Genomic DNA, 9189 nt, shown 5'->3' with positions numbered 1-9189 from the left:
TGGGATCTTCCCAGACCGGGGCACGAACGCGTGTCTCCTGCATCGGCAGGCGGACTCTCAGCCACTGTGCCACCAGGGAAGCCCTATTTGTTACAATATATTCTTAATAATGGTCTGAGGAAACTGACCCCATGCTCTATGACTCAGATTGTATACAAATACCTGGCAATATCCTCTATATTGGGTATTTTCAGGCTCATTTTTGTATGATCTCTACCTCTGGCCCAACTTTAATATTTGTTAGAGGTTCTCAAGAGGAGGCTAGAGACAATGATACCACTCACAGTTTTTAAACCTCCAGATGTCTGCTTCCTTCTATACATTGGATCTCTTAGGTTTCCAACATATTGACTGCACATTAGAATCACTTGGGAGTTTTCAACATGCCAATGATTGGAGCACAATCCCAGAGATTCTAATTTAATTGGTTTGATGCTACGTATTGGTGTACTTAAGAGCTACCCAGGTGAATATGCAGCTAGAGCTGCAAACCACTAGTCTGTAATCTTATTTAAAGTTTGATCAAAGATCAGCAGCATCAGTATCACCTGAGAGCAGTTTAGGCTTTATTTTAGATATACTTAATCAGCATTTGCATTTTGACAAGACACGCAGGTGACCTAAATGTACTTTAATTTAGAGACGCACTGGTCTAGAAAACATACACACTACAATAGGACTCAAGTTCTTAAAATAAGTTGATATCTTGAGAACAAGTCCTTCAACATGTGTTTTTCAAGATTAATTGGAATATTTTCAACACTTTGAATTTTTATATATCTTTTAGAATCAAGTTCCATTTTCACAGGAAGAAAAAAATCCTTCTGGGTTTTTGGTTTTAATTTTATTCAGAATTATCTGACACGCATTATTTAACAAATTAAACTGTATATTAAAACATATTACCCCTAATGTAGCTTCATAGAACAAATATCTACGTCTGCTTTTAAGAAAGGGGAAAAGGCCTGAAGTTGCATCATATTTATGAAACTGGGGGAGGCGGTGTTCCCGGGCAGAGTGAGCCCAGGCGCCACGGGAGGCCTCCCATCCGCGCCCGCACTGGGAAATCGCTGGGCTTCCTCTCGCCAGCCATCGCCCTTCTGAGACCATTCGAGCCCGTCCGAAGCCGTCCGAGCCCCTCGGAGCCCGTCCGAGCCCGGGGCCAGCGAGTGTCTCATGCACAGGCACCTGGTGCCCCGGCCCCGGCCCCGGCCCCGGCCCCAGCCCGGGGGCCGCGGGCGGCGCGTCAGAGGGAGGCGAGCGCCGCAAGGTGGCGGCGGCTCCTGCGGCCGAGATGGCTCAGGCGAGCATCAGCACCAAGGCCAACGAGGGTCGCTTCTGCTGCTCCTCGTTCATGGGTTGACCGCTCCAGCCGCCTTCTGGAGAGCCTGGACCAGCTGGAGCGCAGGGTGGAAGCTTTGAGAGAAGCTGTTGCTGCAGTTGAGCAGAAGAAAGATTTCCTTCTGAGATGATGCACAGCGTCCAGAACAGCCAGGGCACGCGCAGATCAGCGACGGGGAAAGAGAAGAATTAAATCTGACTGCAAACCGTTTGATGGGACCGTTGAAGTTTCAATGGAAACAATTAGAAACCCCCAGCAGCAGGAGCCCCTCAAGCATGCCCCAGGATCATCAGCGAGGTGGTCAGCAGGCTTCTGGATGATTTGGGAAACGCAGAGTCACCTAGCGTCGATGTACAGCGCATGCCCCTCAGAGGCGCCTCCTGGGCTGGGGGATCAGAAGTTTCAGTCCATAGTAATTGGCTGTGCTCCTGAAGATCAGAGGAAAATTAAGAGAAGACTAGAAACCATGCTTAGGAATGCGCTCCAGCTTGATGATGGCCTTGTCAGAGTTTTCTAAGGGCCCTTATAAATAATGACGTATTAAGGATAAAATATTATTTTAAGTACGCATTCTAAAGGAACTGGTTCCAAAACTCTACAACAAAGTGCTGAAAGCAGATTCAATTAGTGTTCAGACCTAAGAGCCCTTATAAATAATGATGTAATAAGGATAAAATACTATTTTAAGTGATAACTAGTTCCGTATGTCAGGCATAACAACTAATTTGATACTGATAGTTGTTTCCTAAGAGGAAAATATTTCAGTGTCGTTAGTTTTGTGAAGAACAATTAAAGCTAGAAATATTTTGGTTACCTTTCTAGAAGTTTTTAGATTGAATTCTTGTCTTGTGCTAGGCTCTAGCACATCCACTGCTCTTGGATGAACACTTAGTGTGTGAAGGAAAATAAGTGCTCGTCTAAGGGAAAAGCTTCACGGTTCTTTTCTGGCCTGTGTCTGCGAAGACACCGGGGCACATGGGGCATTTGTTTGACTAGACATTCTGTACATAAAGCAGTCCACACATTGAACACACATCTGCTAACCAACCAGTGAGCTTAGAGGAATGGAAGGGAATTTTCCCTACGTCTTTTCTTTCATTCAGCAGTTGTTTTTTATGACATCTGTATCAAATTATTTTGAACCTAAAGATATATGCATCTCATAATATGAATGTATTCCTTGATAATACATGAAAACATGACACAAAATGTGAGAGAATTCACCTCTAGTTTTACCACTATGAACAACTATATATCCACTTCATCTTTTTTCAAATGCATCATCTTTAAATTTTTAATCATTACAGAAATACAATGTTGTAGCTTGCCTTCAAAAAGAAAAAATTAAATGCTGTTATAAAGTCTGCTCTTTTTTTTTTTTTTTTTCAATTTTTGGCCGCACCGTGTGGCATGTGGGCTCAGTAATAGAACCCATGGCCCCTGCACTGGACCGCCAGGGAAGTCCGCTTTTAATCCTCAACTTAAAAACCTTTTATTCTTAGTCCTAGCAGTTCTAATTTATTTGAATTATTTCAACAAATTAGTTGGATAAATTTACAATTTATATGTAAACCATGTTTACTGTATAGGAAATTTGTAGCTAGTATACAGACCACCAAAACATGGCTTGCATATTAATTTGTTTATCAATACACTCAAAAGGATGTGCACAAAATTTCATTAATAATAGATAACATAGACACCCCTACTATATAGACAGGAGCTTATCAATCTTGTCCCCCAGTGTTTATGTGGGTATCTTTCCTAAAACTGTACAAATATTACATGTTTAATCTTTTGTAATATGGTATTACAAAGAACTTGCTTTTATTCTTGTTCAGCTCAGTCATCTTCATATATGTTTAATCCTTACTAGTTACTTGTGTTGTTTAGTTTTCTTCTTCTTTTGTTTTTTTTTTTAAATTTCCCTTGGTATATATAACGTCTTCACTACTGGTTTCTAAGAACTCATTTATGAGTAAGAATGTTAACCATTTGTGATGCAATGCAAATCAAATACCATATTTTATTGCCATCAATTTACTATGGTGTTTTGTATTTTGGTTGTGTATTAAAGTATAATCATGTTGTGTTTTCTGTAGTGAGTTCTTAGAAAAGTCCATTATTGTTAAACCAGGACAAAATGACTTACAGATGGCTCCTTAGGGGGGGAAACTTGAGGAACTAGAGAAGGTGTGTGAAAGAGAGATCATAAAACACTGCAGAACTGGCCTTCAGGAACAGCTAGAGGTGGCTAGGCACAGTGGTAGAGATAGATCCAGGGAGATGAAGCTGTGCGTCTGTGAGTTTCTGGGGCAAAGGAGCAGAGAGGGCCTCTCAGGGTCATGTTCTCCCAAGATGGGAGCGCAAGGCTGCGATCTTAATGTAGCTCTGGCATCAGGGCTCTTCTGGCAACTGTCTCTCTAAAGGCCACTTCATGAACAGCCATACCAAGTTATATTATATTAGGAAAGGTATTTTCTTCCCTCTGGATTCTTCCTAAATATGAAGTGAAAAACGTGCTCTATTGATGGTATTTATATGCAATTAGTCTTCTTGGACTTTTATAAGGTGAAGGTAGGTCAAGGTAGCTTTCTTCACTTCATAAGTCTAGAGGACTCGGTTGTTTTCGTAAGGTGTTCAGTAATATGAACTCAACTTTTTGCCATCTCCTGGTTCTGCTTCTCTTCCCACTTCTTTTCTTGAGACGTTCTCCTTCTTTGCTCCTGCCGCCTAAGTCTTGCTTTGTACGTATTTTACTCCCAGTACTTTTTTCTCAGTATGAAGCCTGGTCCTGGAAGGGAGCTTTAGTTGGTTATGTCTGAGAGTTGTAGGGACTGGAGGGTACCAGCCCCTTCACATGTTATTGTGGATTCCTTGCATAGTTCAGCCTGAACGCACTCACCCTACTCAGGTTCATCGGTTGTTCTTTAAGGAACCTGCCAGCTTTCAATGAATCCCTATTGCTAACTCTTGGGGTTCTGAAATTTATCAGATATCCTGTCCTTTCCTTCTGTTTCCTTCTAAACAGATTCTGATACCCCATGAATCTTAGATATCCCTGATTTGTCTCCATCTGTCCAAATTTTGGGACTTCCAGACAGTTTTGTTGTAGAAAAGGTTCACGAATTTTGATATTGTATCCTAGTTTTTCTTCTGTTTTATTTAGAGTTTTGGAAATATTCCTAAGGTACATTGCACTTCTTTTATATTGCCAGAATTCCCAAGTGTAGTTTGGAGAAATGCACTGTATAAAAAAATGAAGAGTGCCTCCAACCTGGATCGCAGTGTTTTTAGTAGTTTCCATAAGTTGTATATAAGAGAGAATTAGGACAAAGGAATTGTGGAAGTAGTTCTCCAAGGCATCATGCTCTCCTTCACTTTGAATTTTTGAACATGCTGTTTCCTCTATCTGAACATCACTTCCATTACCCCTTTTCCTACTTAATCTCTATTTATTCAAGGGCAAATTGTGGAATAATTTCCTTTCAGAAAATGTTTACATTTCAAAAAATGTGCTGCACTTCTAGCAATTTCCATTGCACCATGGATCTCCTACTATTATTTTGTGTAAATATATCTATATAGCAACAGGACTATTTTAAAAATTTCTAGAATGATGCTTTGGGCCAGAGTTGGAACCACATTCTAGCAAGATTATAGGTCATCATGACATATATATATTGTAGAATAATTTCATTAAGTGTATTTAATTTTTTAACGTAATTTATTTTGCTATCTATTATGTATTAATGGTTTCTTGTTGGAATTCAGTAAAAGATAAGTATGGTAGATGGATGAAATAAAGGAAGCTAAGTGCTATGATCTTAATGTCTGTGTCACCTCCAAATTCATATATTGAACCCTAATGCCCGATGTGATGGCAGTAGGAGGTGAGCTCTTTGAGAGGCGCTTAAGTCGTGAGAGTGGAGCCCTCATGAATGGGATTAGTGCCTTATAAAAGAGGCTCCCGAGAGATCCTGAGTGCCTTCTGGCAAGTGAGGACACAAGAAGTCTGCCCCCGAAACAGAGCCATCAGCCAACCACCTTGGCACCCTGATCTGAGACTTCCAGCCTCCAGAATAGTGAGAAATAAATTTCTGTTGTTTGTCCAGTTTATGATATTTTTTTATAGCAGCTCCAATGGATTAACCTAACATTTTCTATGAATCTACTGTGAGCCAGTTATAGGCATTAAATTTAATCTTCACTTATACTTATTCTCATTTCATGAACGTATATGTGAGGAAACAGATAAGCAATGAGTTAATTATTTTAGCCAATGTCATCTATTGTAATAGCTAATTCACAATTTTAATCCATATTTGCCCAATTCCAGTATTTGTACTTTTCTGACCAAATAATGCTTTCTATTACGGATTACATTCACTGGTTATTCTTCAGTGTTAGAATGATATGCTAAAGTTAAGAACTGTAACTTTCATCTCTGTATCCCATGCAAAAAGGCATGGTTTAGAAAACATTAGGTACTGAATGAATTAGAAAATGCATGTGTTAAATTCACAAGAAGAGCCCCACTTGACTGGATAGCTCACTATCTATTCTGGCTTATAAGCCTTACTAGCACTTGAGGGCAAAAATGACTTATGGGAAAATCTACTGATTTTCAGGTAAAAGGAATGAACTCTTAGACCTAATTTTGCAAATTTAAAGTCAAGGAAGGAAGCAAATAACACAAACTGCTAAAGGATTTTCCAAATAAATTCAACATGTTAGTCATCTAGAAGGCATATAAAATTGATAAATCTCCAGTAACTTTAAGAGATTAAAAGCATATATTTACAGAGCGTACCTGTGCATGAAATTGCATATGGTGGACTCTATGGGAAATAAATGTATTATTTTTTGAATACCAAATGCCTTGTGCACTACTTACCTGCCTGTTTTTTCAATGAAAACTCAAAATCAGCTTTAATAAATATTTGTTTTAATAAAGTAAAACATAAAAATGTGTTTGAGTGTGCAATAGCCATCTATCTGTCTATCTATCCAACTATTTATCTAATTCAATGATCTTTATGTGTTAAAATAAAAATATTTTCATGTACAAATAGTGAAAACTATGGACTTGGGTGACAATGATGCGTCACTGTGGGTTCATCAGTTGTAAAAAATATATGCTGCATACAGAGAGACAACCTATACTAGACGTAAGAACATGATCATAAAGGGATCCCTGAAACCCAAGATCAGACAGGCAGATCTAGAGTCCCCATAGCAGCATATTCCTCAGGAAACAGACTCTTGAGCCCATGATCCAGGTCCACCTTGTATTATTTCTGCACCTCCTCAGCCTGTTTCTTATAGTTCTCCTTCTGATTCTTCAGGATGCCTTGCCGGGATCTCCACCATGTGATCCCTCAGGGGCATATCTTGCAACTCCTGACTTGACCGTGAATCCTGGTGGAACATCTGATAGGTGTCCTTGGAGGTTGTTCAGTCTCTCCATGGAATCTAATCCTCATGGAAAAATAGTTTTCTGGGGGAGACTTCACTTCTTGCACATTTTCCTGAAACTTCTTTTGGCCTTTGATTTAGATTCTTTAGGGGACATCCGATTTCTTGGAATATTGGACTAGTTCAGAGTGGTGTTCCCTGAACTGAGCCATTTTCTCCTCGCACTCCTGTTTCTCCTGGAAATCTTGAATATGTTTCAGCTTCATGTTCTCTGGGAACTCCTTGTCTTTCGCCTGGTACACAGTTTGGGGTGTTTTGAGGAGTACTAGGGATACATCTCCTTTAAAAAGTGGGGGTAAGTTGTTAGGGGCTTCTTGGGTAAATCAGAATGTTTCTTCTGGGTGTGTGCGGGGGGGGGTGTTTTGCTTTTGTGAGGATTTTTAACGTGTTACTTAACTACCAGGACTAATTCTTTTTTTTTTTTTTTTTTTTTTTGCGGTACGCGGGCCTCTCACAGTTCTGGCCTCTCCCGTTGCGGAGCACAGGCTCCGGACGCGCAGGCTCAGCGGCCATGGCTCACGGGCCCAGCCGCTCCGCGGCATGTGGGATCTTCCCGGACCGGGGCACGAACCCGTGTCCCCTGCATCGGCAGGCGGACTCTCAACCACTGTGCCACCAGGGAAGCCCCCAGGGCTAATTCTTTTAAGGTGCAACAGTTTCTTAAGTTATAAAATGTTTCTAACCATTGGAGTTTACACATTTCTCCAGAAATATCTTAAAAATCTACTTTTTCCCAGTCCATCAGTGACTGAGTTGTTTTGAATGCATGGCTGTCATTGAACAGGGGATTATTCTCCATTTCTTCCAGGAACTTCACAATGTCGTCTTTGGACCAATGGTGTTGGCCATTGGGCAACACCATTTCTAGGATTTGGGGCTGCTTACAAGGTCCCAGTTCTGCAAGCACCACCACAAGAGCTCCAACTTCCTCACACTCAAGACTCAGCTGGTGAATTATTTCTTGAGGTTCTGTAGTGTGAGTGATGCCATGTTTCTGCAGAGAAGGGGAAGGAAAGGAACTTTCCTTCTATGCCATGAATGAGATAATCACACCTCGTCTGTTATAAGTCAATTCTATAATTTAATTGACCCTTAAAAATAAAATGAAAACCTTCCCAAATTCTAATTTGAAATTTATGTTTTGTTTTCAGATGCATCATCTGTACTCTTTAAAATTCCCCTTGCCTCTCCAGCCTTCATTCCACCCAATTTTACAGGGCTTACCACAAATGGAACTTAACAAAAAAATGAGTCATTCAATCAAGAGGCTTAGAATAAGAGATATAATCAAAGAAAATGGAGGAAAAAGATCAAAATGAAAAGAGAAATGGCTAAAAGGAAAGGACTTTCACTCCATAGTGCACTGAATACTTCCTTTGAATTGTAGGACTGAAGATACAGTGAAGGATCTGCAGATTAAAATGAGACAAACCAAGAAGCTCCTTCTTGTACTCTGTAAAAAGAAAACAAAATACATCCAGCTCTTGAGTTTTTGTGAATTGGATATTATAGATTGAACTTGAACAAATTATCGTTTGATATATTCTTGTGGAGATGTGCCTGGGAATGAATGCTTTCTAGGGAACCATACTGTTTCTGCTTTCAAATGACCAGGGTATAATGAACATTATAGAACAATTACAATATTTTTTAGGTATCACATTATATTACAGAATTCTGTAATCTGAATTATTCTTCAAATTTAAATTGGTTTTGGCCTTCCCACTGCTAAGGAAATTATACCACCTTATGCTACGTAGTATTTTATATGTCAGTTTAAATTCTGACAGTCACCATCATGTGAAGTCCCGTTTTCTGTTTCCATATCACTTTATGTAGGGTCTTCATCTTCCAGTAGATTGTACTGATCGTCTTAGGGAAATCTCAAAATCAACACTATAAAAAAAATTATGCAGTAGTTATTTTAAACCTCAAAATAATGGAATTTTCTTAGGCTGTAAAGCTGCAAATCAATTACCTCTCTTTTGTTGACATTATCAGTTAGCATTTTATGTCTATTATGTTAGCTACATTTTGGAAAACTTTATCAATGCTGGAATAATATTTGTTTATATTAATTCTTTCATTCAGGTATTTGTTCATTGATTCATCCTATACTTCTATGTATTATGTTATAAGTCTGCATTGGATAGTAGGAATATAGTAGTAAATAATATACTGTCCCTACTGTCTCAGAATTGTCTGTCAAGTAGTAAAAGTGCTAACTTGAGGAAGGTTTGTTGAATATTATGATGAGATGGTATATGCTCAGAGAGTGTGTAATGAGAGGAACTACACTGGTCTGTGTAGTCACGAAAAACTTGCTGGGAAAAATGTTGAGCTGAGATGTGCTTAATGACTAGGATTTA

The 9189-nt window shown here is 39.4% G+C and overlaps 2 pseudogenes; one reads left to right on the top strand and one right to left on the bottom strand.

Annotated features, from left to right (window-relative positions):
* Positions 1-1294: 1294 nt before the first annotated feature.
* Positions 1295-2136, top strand: LOC111170978 (BAG family molecular chaperone regulator 2 pseudogene; annotated as a pseudogene).
* Positions 2137-5762: 3626 nt separating this feature from the next.
* On the bottom strand, positions 5763-8828 carry LOC149748781 (putative upstream-binding factor 1-like protein 6; annotated as a pseudogene).
* Positions 8829-9189: the final 361 nt, after the last annotated feature.

Source organism: Delphinapterus leucas, chromosome 7 (assembly GCF_059928025.1).
Source record: "Delphinapterus leucas isolate spDelLeu-1000000601 "Yukka" chromosome 7, BTC_Dleu_Yukka2, whole genome shotgun sequence".
Classification (NCBI taxonomy): Eukaryota; Metazoa; Chordata; class Mammalia; order Artiodactyla; family Monodontidae; genus Delphinapterus; species Delphinapterus leucas.
The sequence above is the reverse complement of the archived record's forward strand: the minus strand, read 5'-3'. Positions and strand labels throughout refer to the sequence as shown.